The 14,045-nt window shown below is 34.2% G+C and overlaps 1 long non-coding RNA gene across 1 annotated transcript; it reads right to left on the bottom strand.

Moving 5' to 3' along the window:
• Window positions 1–8,860: 8,860 nt before the first annotated feature.
• Window positions 8,861–10,564, bottom strand: LOC128040363 (uncharacterized). Its single transcript, XR_008194985.1, has 2 exons — window positions 10,294–10,564; window positions 8,861–9,119 (listed from the first exon to the last, which is right to left on the bottom strand). It is a non-coding gene; the product is annotated as an uncharacterized LOC128040363 (long non-coding RNA).
• Between the last annotated feature and the right edge of the window lie 3,481 nt (window positions 10,565–14,045).

Raw genomic sequence — 14,045 nt, 5'->3', positions numbered from 1 at the left:
AATTTGTAAAGGATAATCACATATGCAATATTAAAATCAGATAACTAACTTAAAATGCTAGGGAAATGTAACGAGACAAAGTTGAAAGGAAAAACACTGTTGAATGAGAATGTTAGAATTACTCAGATTACATCCTTAAAACACAATAATGCCATGACAAAGTTTTAACCAGTCTACTGTTTAGATTCTAGCTACAGTAGTCTACTTCTTTCGAGAGTCAGACTTCAAGCTACCATTCCTAAGGCTTTATATGTCTACAAGCTTCAAGAATGATGCCTAATATTTTTTTTCTTACTCTGCACACAACGCAATAAAGATTCATCAAGTAATTCCAACCCAATGAGATTAGCTCATGGGCTGGAAAATAACATCCAAAATAAATGTATCATTCAACAACATCATTTAATAGTTAAAAATCCATAGAAATTAATCGAGATAATGAAGGAAGATTTTCAGAAAGCTTTCACCAAATCAGCTCCCAACTCCAGTGCTGCAATACTGTGCAAGACCTAGTGTTGAATGCTTCGTCCCCTTCCTTGCGTCTCTGCTCTGTGCTTTAGTTGCTTCCTTTTCTTTTCTTTTCAGATTTTTCACGAGAGTTTGTTGGAGAAGAAGAACCGCTCCTCAGTTCTCGTGTAAAAATTCCCTCTTGAATTCTCCTCTCTTTCCTATTTTATAGGGTAGGTCCCTTCTCTCAACATACACTTTTCCCCCTCCTTTTCAGGTGGATTTAACTGCTACACGTCCAGCTGGCTAAGGGTGACGAGGATTGAGTGTTGTGTCAGCATCTTCCTGGAATTGCCATGGCATTTAGTTGGCAATCTGCCCAACCTTTTTCCATGACAATACTTCACTCCTTCATTTCTCTTCTTCCTTCTTACACCTACTACAAACACAAACAATTCATCTGTCCACCAATAAAAGTAACATATAGTAATATTGAAAGCACAGTCCAAGCTTCATGATGCAATGTTATAAAAGTATCCTAAAAATGCAAATATATCCACTTAAGAACAAATAATTAATCAAGTTTAGAGGCCTGCAATATAACTCTTGAAAAGAGTTATCACACCCCCAAACCTGACTTATTGTTTGTCCTCAAGCAAAATATGTATGAATGCATGTATGCATGAATGCAAAAATTTCCATAACACATAATTACCTCTTGTACTACCAAACCGTATGAAGCTTATTTCTTTTACCTCCATCATCAGCGATCTTCAGTCTTCAAGAATCGGCTCAAGTTTCGTAAGCTTATTTAGCAAAGTAAACACAAAAAATATTTCCCTAAAAATGAAAATTCTTAATTGCTCAAACAATTTTGAATATAGCAGATACCTTCTAATGTACTTAGTTTATCTTTCATCTAAACTCAGTTTTTTTTTTTTGAATCTGGCTTTTCATAACTTAGTTACAAATCTTTTTATTAGGGAATTCATCTTGTCATATAGTTTCTTTACTTGACAATTTCAATGAAGCATACATTAAATGGCCATGTATTCCATCATGTCACAATTGAATGAAATGCACTTATGAAGTTAAGGCTTTTAACTTAGAAGATGGATGAAGCAGACAACTAACTCCTTAGCTACTCAGCCTAGCACTACATTGGAGTGTCCCTAAATTGCTGCTTTTATTGAGTTACTCTTACTTAAACTTACTTTTCTAATCAACAACATAATGAAGCTAACAAAATGTTGCCGACCTACTTGACAATTTCAAGAATTGGAGTAACTTATGGCATTTATTTTATTTTATTTTATTTTTTATTTAGAATTACCAATATCTTGAACTTAGCCTCAAGAATTTATAAGATTATTAAAAGAAACCTACTATAGAGTAATTGTAATTGGAATTAGGGCATTCTATTTTTAAAGGTCAATTCTCAAGCAACCATTCTAAGCTAAACTCACCTAATTCACCGTCACAAATTTCTAGGTTTGTTAAAGAATTAAATTCCTCATAGAACATCGTCAGCAAAAATATACTCAACGCAGTTTGACAGTTTTCTGGCATTTGTATTCCATGGCAAAATGAATGACAAAATGAACAAATATTAAAATAACTATCTAATGTACAACACACCCCTAAACCTAAGGGATGCATTGTCCTCAATGCATGAATAGACAAAAATAAAAAAAATGAAAAAACCTATATAGAAAAAAATGTAAAGACAATAGTTATGAATGCATGATGAAATGAAATTGAAAATAAAAGCTTGAAAAGAAATTGTTATTACTTCAATTTGGGTGAGTGGTTTTACGGGCAGCATGCTTGTAACACTGCTTCTTTTTCAAGGAATTGATTGGCACCTTGTCCTCCTCATCATCTGATTTGGTGAGATTAATCAGCTTATTAATATCATTATCTTGCTCTGATATTGGCATAGTCGATGGAAGTGGGATAGGTGTAGTAGCAGGTTCAGTTGGTGCAGAAACTGGGTTTGTTTCTTCTTTTTCCTGGTCAGACTCAATGTTTATAGATTTTGTTTTCTCTTTCTCTCCATCTGGTCCTAGTTGGTCCTTCTCCTTAGTGGCAATGTGGGTGGTGGTAAGGTAAGTTGCATCAGCATCGACTTCATCCTCTTCGCTTCCTCTGCATCAAATAGAAATTCCTTAGGAAAGTTGGGGAACGTAGGCATAGGCCAGATAAAATTCTTCTGAAGGGACTTCTTGATAGCAGCGTCCCTCTTCCTTACATATCCCCAAAATAGAGTCATCTCCTCTTGTGCTCTGCCTAAGTTTGTGACAATATGCACTTGCTGCTTTTCAAACATACTGAACTACTTGTACAACTTCTCAAGAGAATTGAGCACATGTTGCTCAAAGGCATTGTGAGAAGTGAAGGGGGTTGCTAGGGCGTAAGTGGGAGTGGAGGATGTAGATGTAGAACTAGGAGGTGGATAACGTGGCATTTTCTCTACTAACCTCATAACAATTTTCTGAGTGATGGCCCCTTTGTTTGGAATATTATTCTCATTGGGTGGGATAGGAGCATTAACACGCTGACACATTATTGTGATAAGAGATGGAAAGTTGAGGCTTCCGACATTCTTCTAGGTGCAGTGGTGGATTTCTTTGAATATAATTTTTCTTACATTTATTTTCCTTCCTGTCATAATAGAATGAAGAAGTAACATCATTTCTTTAGAAATGGTGTTGTGAGTCGAAGGGCTGAGGCGGGATTTAAGGAAATGGTACCATACTCGACATTTGGGTTTCAACGAGGTTCTTTGCATAGTGTAGCAATCTTGGCATGACACCATCCATTTGGTTCCTTCAATACAGAGGTCTTGCAAAAATTGAGTTAGACCAACTGTGGTGATTATAGCGGCAAACTAGGTGTGTTCATCTTGTTCGTCAGACAGGGCATACTGGGCATTAATGAAGTATGCGTCAAGAAACACCGAAACTCCCCTTACATAGATAAAAGCATCGTTAGGAGATGTCAAAGGGGCATAAAACTGCTTGACAACCTTTGTTAAAACACCATCAGGATGGACACAAAAAAACCTACCATCCATGCTTTTCAATGACGAATGTTTTAGACTCACCATACCATATAAAAGGTTCATCTTTAAAAATGAATCATTTTTCAAACAGAACGACCGTTAGGAGATATTTTGGGTATATCTTTCTTCTGCTGCTTGGTTGAAAAAGGTTTTTGGTGGTGCATTAGCCTGTAGAGGAGAAGCACGATGAGCTATTCAAAATAAGTTAGAGTAACTATAAAAAGAAAAATGTAAGAACTTTGCAATTATGGAATAAACAAAGAAAATGTTTAAGAAGAAAAAAACTGATAGTAACTGTGAAAGAAGATGAATCGATTAGGGTAAAATAAAGATAAAAATCAGGCTGTGACATAGGTGATAAGAAAGCTGAAATTATGGCCTAACACGATAAAAGAAAGATTAGGCAGGAAGATAAAAAAATTTATTGGGGCTAAATAAAGTAAAACTGACAAATATTTCTAATGGGATAACTACTAATCTACCAACCCCAATCCTTAATATACCTGTAAAGGAAAAAAAATTAATTATCCAATCAAATAAAGAAAAATAAATAAAGCAAAAATGAATAAAACAAAGAAGCTAATGCAGAGGTGGGAACTTAAGCATTTCGAAGAGCAATGGAATGTTTATCCCAAGTTATAGGGACACCCCAATAATGCTTCAAACATTAGCCATTGACTTTAAAATTAAGGCCAATCTTGCCATCTTTAACTTTTCCAACTCCATGAGGGTAAACATGCACTATCTCACATGGGTCAAACCAATGAGACTTCAATTTGCCAGAAAACAATTTCAGCCTAAAATCGAACAACAACACCTGTTGTCAGGGTTCAAATTGCTGTGGCAAAATCTTCTTATCATGCCACCGCTTTGTCCTTTCTTTATATAGTTTGACATTCTCATAAGCCTTAGCTTTGAATTTCTCCATCTTATTCAGCTCCAATAGTCGGTTATTGCCAGCATTAATCCAATCCATGTTCAATTTCTTAATTGCCCAAAATGCCTTATGCTCAAGTTCAACTGGCAAATGGCAAGGTTTTCCATATACAAGCTTAAAATGAGACATTCCCAATGGTGTCTTGAACGCAGTATTCATCCAATCTTGATGACCAATCTTTGCGAGTTGGATTCACCACTTTCTCCAAAATCGGCTTAATTTCTCTGTTACAGAGGTAATACCCAAATTTTGCCTGGCCCAATACAGATATTAAAACCCAAATATAAAAATAATTTTTTTTAAAAGTCCAATAAAATCAGTCCAATTTACAAACCAAAATAAATTAAACCTAAACCCAAGTTACCAGCCCAAAATCTAACCCAATTAACCTAGCCCAAACTTAAACCCAACTACACCTAGCCCAACTATCATACAACCCAAAACAGAAAAAGAACCAGAAACCCTAGCAGCAATGGCGAGCCTCCAAGCGCCGCAGCCACCAGGGCTTTTCCTCGGACTCACGCGCGCCTCCAGATAAAGCACGTCATCAGCGCCTCAGATGCCAGTACTCGCAACAAACAAAACTGGACAACGCAGTAGCAAAGCAACAACAGAGGACAGACAAACAAAAAGAAAAGCAAAAATCGACAGAAAATAAAGGAAAAGAAAAAAAAAAGGAAGCGAGATATTTTTGTTGTAATTTTTTTATTTCATTTTATTTTCGGCTATATAAAGCCAGTTTTCAGTATTTGTAAGGGTTACCCACACGCATATTAAAAAATCCCAGAGAAATCAAAAGAAAAACTGGAAAGGTGATTTCGAGTTTTATTTTCTTTTTTGCTCTCAATCTTTTTCTTTTTTCGATTCTTTGCTTTCTTTTTTCTTTTATTCATTGTTTGAAAAAAAGAAACCGAGGAAGGATGAGAGTCTACCTGCATAACGCGACCGTCGGATACCTGCTTCTCTCGTCGTAATCGGAGCAAATGGGATCTGAAAGGTTGAGTGGCGCAGGGAGAAATCCTTAGGTTTTAGATTTTCTTTAGGTTTTTTTTTTGTAAATGACTGATGGCTGATTAGTTTTAGGTTTATTTTAGTCTTTATACGGTGAAAGAAATGACAGCGTTTTAAGCAGGCCATATAGCTTTAAAAACAACTTCGTTTGGAAGCTCAGACCCGCGTGGTGACCCGACCCGGGACAGGATCCGCGTGCTTCTGTTCATTGGTCTACTTTCACGACGAGTCCCTCTAGTTTTGTGGAATTTTGATTTGATTTTCTTCGATTTTTTATTTGTACAGCAAATTTAATTTTGTTTTCATTTGAATCCAAGTTTAAACGGTGTCATTTTCTGTGTTTGGTTTTGATTACTTTTTTTTTTTTTTGCGTTTAATTGCTAGTTTAGTCCCGCAATATTAAGTCAGATTTCAATTTAGTGCATTTTTTTATTTTTTATTTTTAATATTATATTTTAAATTTATTTAATCCTATTTTGACATATATATCAAAAAATTAGTATTATTTTAATATTTAGCTTTTCATAGTTTTTAGTTTTACTATTATTATTGTTTAAAATATAACAAGTTATTATTTTATATTATTGATTATACTATTTAAATTCATCATGCAATAGTTTTTTATTTTATTATATGTTTTAGGAAATGTTAATATATTATTATTTAATTTATTATTCATTAATACATAATTTTGAAGATTTGACATAATTTACATGTATATTTTGATGTTTTATCTTTGTTTTAAAATTTATCTTTTGAATATATTATATATCAAATATTTACATAATAATATTTTTACATATAATACTATTCTTCATATACATAAATTATTAATTATTAATATTATGATATTAGATATTATTAAGATTATGGATCTCAAGAGTTTTTAATATGTTTATGTATGTATTTTAAATCGATTTTACTTATATGTAATTCATTTTTTTAAAAAGCTTACTTATGTATGAAATTTATATATATATATGTATGGTATATTTATATGTTGTTGTATACTATTGTTGTGAAATTAATAAATGTATATTAGTTGTTACTTAATTCATTTCAAAATATTGTTCTATAATGTTATTATCATTTCATGTCAAATTTATATAATGTGAATAAAATTATTGTTATTACTTTATTTGTATTTATTTATTGCTTAATTGCTACTTTTTAGTCTAAGTTTGAATTATCATTTATCTTTTGCATTACATATTTCTTTAAAAATTTTACTTTTATCATTCTATTTCATATTAAAAAGGCCTAGCGTTATAATTCTCGAGAGAATTGTGCCTTAACTTACTGGGTTCCAATTTTTCTCGATGAATTTAAATAGCCATGGGTTTATTTTATTTAAACCATACCATTTCAACTAAGCATTTAGGATTTCAAAATGTCGGATCCTAACTTACTGGATGTGACATTCTGTTATCCTGATTTGGGAATAAAGGCAATGTTGGATGTTTAAGAATTTCGAGAAATCGAAACCTAACTTAGTGGATTCTGATTTCTCGCTTGACTTAAATGACCGAACAACCTTCCCAAAATGCATGAATGTTAAAATTTGAAAATTAAAAAGACATGCTTAATTTTGACGATTGAATTGTTGCACTCTAACTCATTGAGTATGGCGATTGATTTCTTCGAAATGAGTGTATCTTATTATTCAATTTGGTTTATTCAAATTTAAACTTTAAAAGGATCGTATTTAAAAATATTTTTAAATTTCAACACTAAGACATTAAACAATCAATTCGGTACCAATTTTGGGCGTTACGAGGGTGCTAACCCTTTCTCGTACGTAATCGACTCCCGAATCTATTTTCTCAAAATTTCGCAGACAAAATTCATTTTTAACGGTGAACTGATCACACCTTAATAAAAGATCGGTGGCGACTCCCAACTCCATTTTTAAAAGTCAATCCCCGTTTTTTTCAAATCAAATAAAAAATAGTTTCGACAACAGACTTCAGCTTGTCCATTTGTCTGAGGGTGGTATGTTGTGAAAATCTTATGCTTTACCCCATATCTCATCAAGGCAATAGCAACTAATTTGCAACCAAAATATCTAAAAAACACCCAATGAAAAACATGTAAGGAAACGTGTACATATGAAATTAAAAAGACAAACTTGTTTTAAAGTTGAAAACCAAAAATTTGACTAAAATACAAGTAGAGAAGCATAGATATGAAACTAAAAAAGACATGAGAAGGCAAAGACAAAGTTGAACTCAAGATTCATAACTGAAATAATTCGCTGATGAAGAAGAGGATTTCATATTTTTACAGATCAAATAAGAAAAATAAAAATCTGCAGTTCATGCTTTGAAGAAAAACAACTATCTTAACCAAGTTTGAAGGAAATAAGTATTCATAGTGCATGGCTGTACAATTTATTTTAGACCTCCAAATCACCTTTTCCCCTAAGAAAGTTCTCATGATTCCAATAAAAAAAATACCCCAAAGAGAAAGACGAAAAATACCCATACGACAAAACATCTCAAAAAACTAATTGAGGCAAACTACTACAAAAACAATAATTATTATGAAGGAACAAAAGGGGCAAACCTGGAAGTAGGGAGGGAAGGAAAGTTGTAAAAAGGGGTTAAAAGCAAGGATATATCCCACATCAAGTTGAAAAGGGTTCTGGTTCTCTGTCACCATCTTCAGTTAGTGTTGGTATGTGGTGTTTGCTGCTAAGCTAGGCAGAGAAGCGGGTGGGAGTGTTTTTTTTGGCCCGCGGTTAACCAAATTTAAAAAAGAATGAGGAAAAATTAAAAGAGGGGGGGAGAATCAACTGGAGAGTTGCGGAATGAAGAGAGAGATATCATGATTTGAGTATATAAAATTAGATTGATGGCAACGTTAACATTTATGGTAATTAAAACCTTTTTTAAATCACTAATATTTTTTTGGGGAAATTAACAAACAGAAGGAAAAGAGACATTAGAAAAAAAAAGGAGGCAATAGGAGAGAATAAAGGAAATAAACATGAGAGAAGTTTTCATTCCCACTTAACATATGTATATATATTTCTCAAAATATTTGTTGGCTTTTTTTTTATGTCTTTCATATTTAATCTCTACATTTTTAATACATGTGTATATTTGACATTTTTATATTCATACATTTTAAAAAGTTATCATATTCTTAATATAATGTTATTTTTAAATAAATCTAATTAAATATAAATCTAATTAAAAGATTTATTTAATATCAAATTCTTTTAGTGTATTTTAATACTCAATATGATTTAAATAATATTTTTTATTCCTTCAATAAATATAATGTTTTTATTTGTTGAAATAATACTTAATATTTTTACAAAAATGGTTAACTATAAAAATAGTTATATATTATTTCTCATTTAATATAATAAATAATTTAAGGTGGTTGCAAAAGAGTTAATTAAAATTTTTATAAAAATATTGTGATACATATTATTTTATTAAATAAAATTATAATTTTATTGAAGATTGCGGGTTATTCTCGAACTGGAATATCTCAAAACCGGAATATGACAAAGAAAGAGACGAAAAGGATGCTTAAAATATATGGTATTCCGATCTATTCCAATGCGGCCTATCTCCGAACAGGCCATTGAAGAATAGGAATTTCTTGAACCGGCTAATCACATGGCGGACAACCATTTAGAAGATTTTCCTGAAATGAAAAAAAACATATTTATGTACGCACTAAAAATCAAAGATGCAGAGAGCTTTGTATCCTAAAAAAAATTAAGATTTGAGTTTGTTTTTGTTAGTTCTTAGAAACATATCTTAGCAATAAAATCTTATAAATACCAGTCAAGTTTTTGAAAAAAAATGATAGTAACGAAAAAAATAATATGAAAAATTGGGGAAAAATAAAATAAAAAAATTACAAACATAGTAACTATAAACTAACAAAAAGGACAACACCACCAACACCTACATCTAATGATTTAAAAAGACAAGTTGTGTACAGATTATAAACAAAATTGAACCGGACAATAATCAAACAAAACCGTGCACTAAAAAACCCGAACAAGAAACTAAATCACCAGAAATGAACCAGGAAAAAAAATCGAACCAGACAAAAGGGACCCAAAACCACAACCAAAATAGTCGCAAATCGGTAAAAAAATCGACTCAAAATAATGAGGACAAACTAAACTAAAACTAAAATAATACCAAACCATGCTCGACGTACCCAAATCGAATCGAAACGAACCATACCAACTTGACATGAAACCAATCAACCCACTAAAATTGAGTTGATACAGACCGAGACAAAGACCGACCAAGTTCATTAACTATTAAAATAGGACCATTATCCCGAGCACCAAGACCCAAAACCTAAAACTAAAAACAAACCCACTATCACACACCAAAAAGAACAGGGAACCTATCCCACATGACAAACAACAAGACTAATACCGATGACCCAAAAAAGAAGCACACTATACCTCGAACCCAACCCGACACAAAACACCGAAAACTACAAAACTTAGGCGGAACACAAGCCCAAACGATAAAATCGAAACCCACTAACCCAAGCCACAATAGTTTTTGCTAAGCAAAAAATAAAAAGAAATAGATTGCAAGACAATAGCTAAAATAGTAAACAGAGGGAAACACGAAATTCAAAAATAAAGAACATAAACAAGAAGATAAACAAACAAAAAGAACAACCAAACCAAGATCAATAGACTTGAAACATGAAACGAAACAGTGAATTGTAAAGTAGAAAACAAAAATCCTAAAAAACACCCACTGAAATACGAGTAAAAAGCATAGATTTGAAACTACAACAGAAATGATAAGGCAAAATAAAAATTTGAACTGAAGATTCATACCTGGATATCAGTCTACAATGAAGCAGGGGATTTTAATATCAATAAAAATAGAAACGACAGAGAAAAACTTTGGGTCTTTCCCTCTCACAAAAACTTTCTTCCTACTGTCACTTGCGTGGGTGTTTTTTTGGCCTGTGATTACCCAAATCTAAAAAAGAATGATAGGAAAAAATAGAAAGGAGGCCGAGAGAGATAGTGGGAGAATTAGCTGGGGGAGCTATGGAATGAAGAGAATAAAGGGGAAAGAAACATTAGAAAGGAAGGCAAAACAAGAGAGAATAAAAGGGGAATGAAACGTTAGAAAAAAAAAATTGCTTACTGGTCATTTATTTTTTACTGGCCAGTTTTATTAGGAATTAATTGTAGAAAATTGTTCCTTTTCAAGAGTCACTTTATTGGGAAAAATACCAATAAAAGTCCTTTTTTTTTTAAAATTACTAAAATGAGCCTATTAAAAAATTAATTACAGGAATGGTCTAATTCCCCGAAAATGCGTCCACGTCAGCGCGTTGCCAGGTGACGAGGTAGGAAAATGCTTCCTTAAGGGAGCGCTTTGCCTATGTGGACATAAAGCGCGCCCTCAAGGACTCGTTTTGCCCGTGTCTCCTGCTAGTTAGGGTTTTGGATTTTTATTTTAGGGTTTAGAGTTAAGGTTTTGTGGTTTTTAGGTTTAGGGTTTTAAGGAAAAATTAAATAAATAAAGGATTAGGGTTTAGGATTTAGGATTTATTAATTAAATTAATTATAAATTTTTCAAAATTGGATTAGGTTTTGTGTTTATGGTTTTTAAAGAAAAAAATCAATTAAATTAGGGCTTAGGGTTACTTGAGTAAATTAATTAATTGTTTTTTAAAAATCAGATTAAGGTTTAGTGTTAATTTAAAAAAGCTCCCACGTGGACGCTCTTTTGCTACAGTAGCTCCTGAAAAAATAATTTTGAGAAGACGTTTCTGAGCAAATAGTGTTAAAAACGCTTTAAGCAGGATGCTTTGTTAGGAAAAATACTGAAAAAGCTCTCACGTGGACGCGCTTTTACTACAGTAGCTCCTAAAAAAATAATTTTGAGTAGACGGTTCAGAGCAAATAGTGTCAAAAACGCTTTAAGCAGGACGCTTTGTAAGCAAAAGTACTGAAAGAAGCTCCCACGTGGATGCGCTTTTGCTACAGCAGTTCCTGTTTGGCCTGAGACTATAAATGAGGCAAATTTTTTTCTCAGATTGCATAAGTTACAGCAAAAAAAATTTAGAGAGTCTAAAAAGGATAGAAATTGAAGATGAGTGAATGTATTAGTGCCATTATTTACTATGATGGTGAAGTTCATCACATCGAGAACGGTGTTGTTTTTTTATCGGAGAATATAGTGCGACTGGTTTTTAACCAGAACATAGATTTGACAAAACTTCGTACAAGAATTAGGCATAAAATATTAGGAACGACGCCAATGAAAGTTCTGTCTATTACGTATCGGTTTTGTTCTTCTGTTGGTCCGGTGATATATGACTCGTTCGACGTAAAAGGTGCTCATAGCTTAGAGGCAATGGTGCAGACTCATCTCGCTAGTGGAACACCCTATATGGAGTTATATGTACAATTTACATCGCCAAATGATACACTTGAGACTGTTGTTCGAGAGGTATACACAACCCCTGCCCGACACTCGGTTAGTGGGTTACAAAATACAGAACAACCCATGTTTGGTAGCAGTATGGAATACACATCCCCTGCACGACACTCTGTCAGTGGATGGGACATGCACCTCGGTGGGTCGATGTTTGATGCTGGAAATACGTACTGGGGGACAACATCAACTTTTAGTGGTTGGCAATCTACATCCAATTGGGGATGTTATGAAACGCCCAGAAGAAGGGATGATGTATTCCCTATGACGTCCACCGATGAAGGGACCTCGTACGTTGCAGATGATGGTAGGTTAGAAGATGACTCCGATGTAGATCCACTTCGAGAGCCTCGGCCCGATAGTGCAAAAGTTACATTATTTTCTGAACCGGAGCCTATTCCAACTGAACTTGAAAATGTTGAAGGGGGTTAAGATGAAGAAGAAGATCTACGATTCAGGCCATACTCACCTCCAGCCCACATGCATAATGTCGATCTGTCTGCAGATGATGCGTTGGAGTTTCCAGATCTACCACACAGGTTGCATGATCGCACAAGTTCGATATTGGATTCGGGTTAATTTGAAGTTGGTAATGAGTTTTCCAACAAGGATAGTTTTATTGGTGCATTGAAATAACATAGCATCAATAACGGTGTTAACTACCACGTGGTTAAATCCAAAGCTGATAAGTTTGAGGCGAAGTGTACAGTGCAAGACGGTACATGTTCATGGAAAATCTATGCCTCGTTGAGGAAAATGATAGGGTTGTGGGAGATAAAAAAATACAAAGGTCCACTCATATGCTGCAGGTACAGTATTTAGGGTTTCTAAATAATACTATTATTATGTAATGTTGCATCATTTAATATACTCCGTTGATAGGTATTTCACAAGATCATCCCAAGATGGATTCAGCTATGTTAGCTAGCTTGATACTACCCACGATGAAGGTAGATCCTAGGATTTCAATGTCGATCTTAATTGCCAATATTCGTAGCCAAATAGGGTATACGCTCTCTTATTGCAAGGCTTGAATAGCTAAGCAGAAGGCATTGGAGAAGATGCATAGTGGGTGGGACGCTTCATATAATGAAATATGGCAGTGGTGTCAAGTGCTAGAGAGATACGTCCTAGGTTACATAACAGACCTTGAAATGGAACATACGTACTACAACGACCGATTCCTATGTGGATGCCAAGTGTTCAAACGCCTGTTTTGGACCTTTAAGCAATGCCGAGACGCATTTGCATACTGCAAGCCCTTGGTACAAATTGACGGTACCTTTATGTTTGGTAGATATACCATCGGCTATTGCTAGCAGTGACACAGGATGACAATGGGAGAATTCTTCCAATTGCGTTTGCAATAACACTATGGGAGTCAGCTGATGATTGGGATTTCTTTCTATCTAGGTTAAGGAGGCATGTGTGCCCCCAACCTGATATCTGTGTTATTTCAGATCGGGGCACCAGAATACTAGCTGCAATTGATCGACAGGGAAGCTTATGGCAGCTCACACACCATTGGTATTGCCTAAGGCACGTTGCTTCCAACTACTACAGGTAATATCCATCTAATAGTAAACGACGACAAGTGACCAACATGGGTATTTAGTCTCTATTAATATAATTTCGTTTGTCATTTTGAATTTATTCTAAATGAAATAGTGGTATGTAATATTCGCTATGAACTTATATTGGCAGGGTATGAAATAAATAAAGATCGTTTTCACAAAATGTTGGCAGTTTTTTGTTCAATTAACGGCGAAGGCGCAGACTACCTTTGTAACATACCTTTCGAATAGTGGGCACAAGCATACGACGGTGGCCTACGATATGGTCATATGACCTCAAACCTGGCTGAATGCATAAATTCTATTCTAAAAGTAATGAGCCATCTACCGATAACTTCGGTTGTACAAGAGACATATTTTTGTTTGGCGGCGCTATTTCCAAAGCGAGCAGCAAGTTATGCAGCCCAGATGCAGGAAGGCCATGTATGGTGCAGTAAGGTAGTGCAATAAATTAATAAGGCCAAGGCGCGGGCGAACACCATGCACACAGCGTGTCACGATTGAGACAGCTTATGGTTTCGTGTGACAGAGTTTGATAGACCGCACCAAGGTGTTATTGG

This window comes from Gossypium raimondii, chromosome 4 (genome assembly GCF_025698545.1).
Source record: "Gossypium raimondii isolate GPD5lz chromosome 4, ASM2569854v1, whole genome shotgun sequence".
Taxonomy (NCBI): Eukaryota; Viridiplantae; Streptophyta; class Magnoliopsida; order Malvales; family Malvaceae; genus Gossypium; species Gossypium raimondii.
The sequence above is the reverse complement of the archived record's forward strand: the minus strand, read 5'-3'. Positions and strand labels throughout refer to the sequence as shown.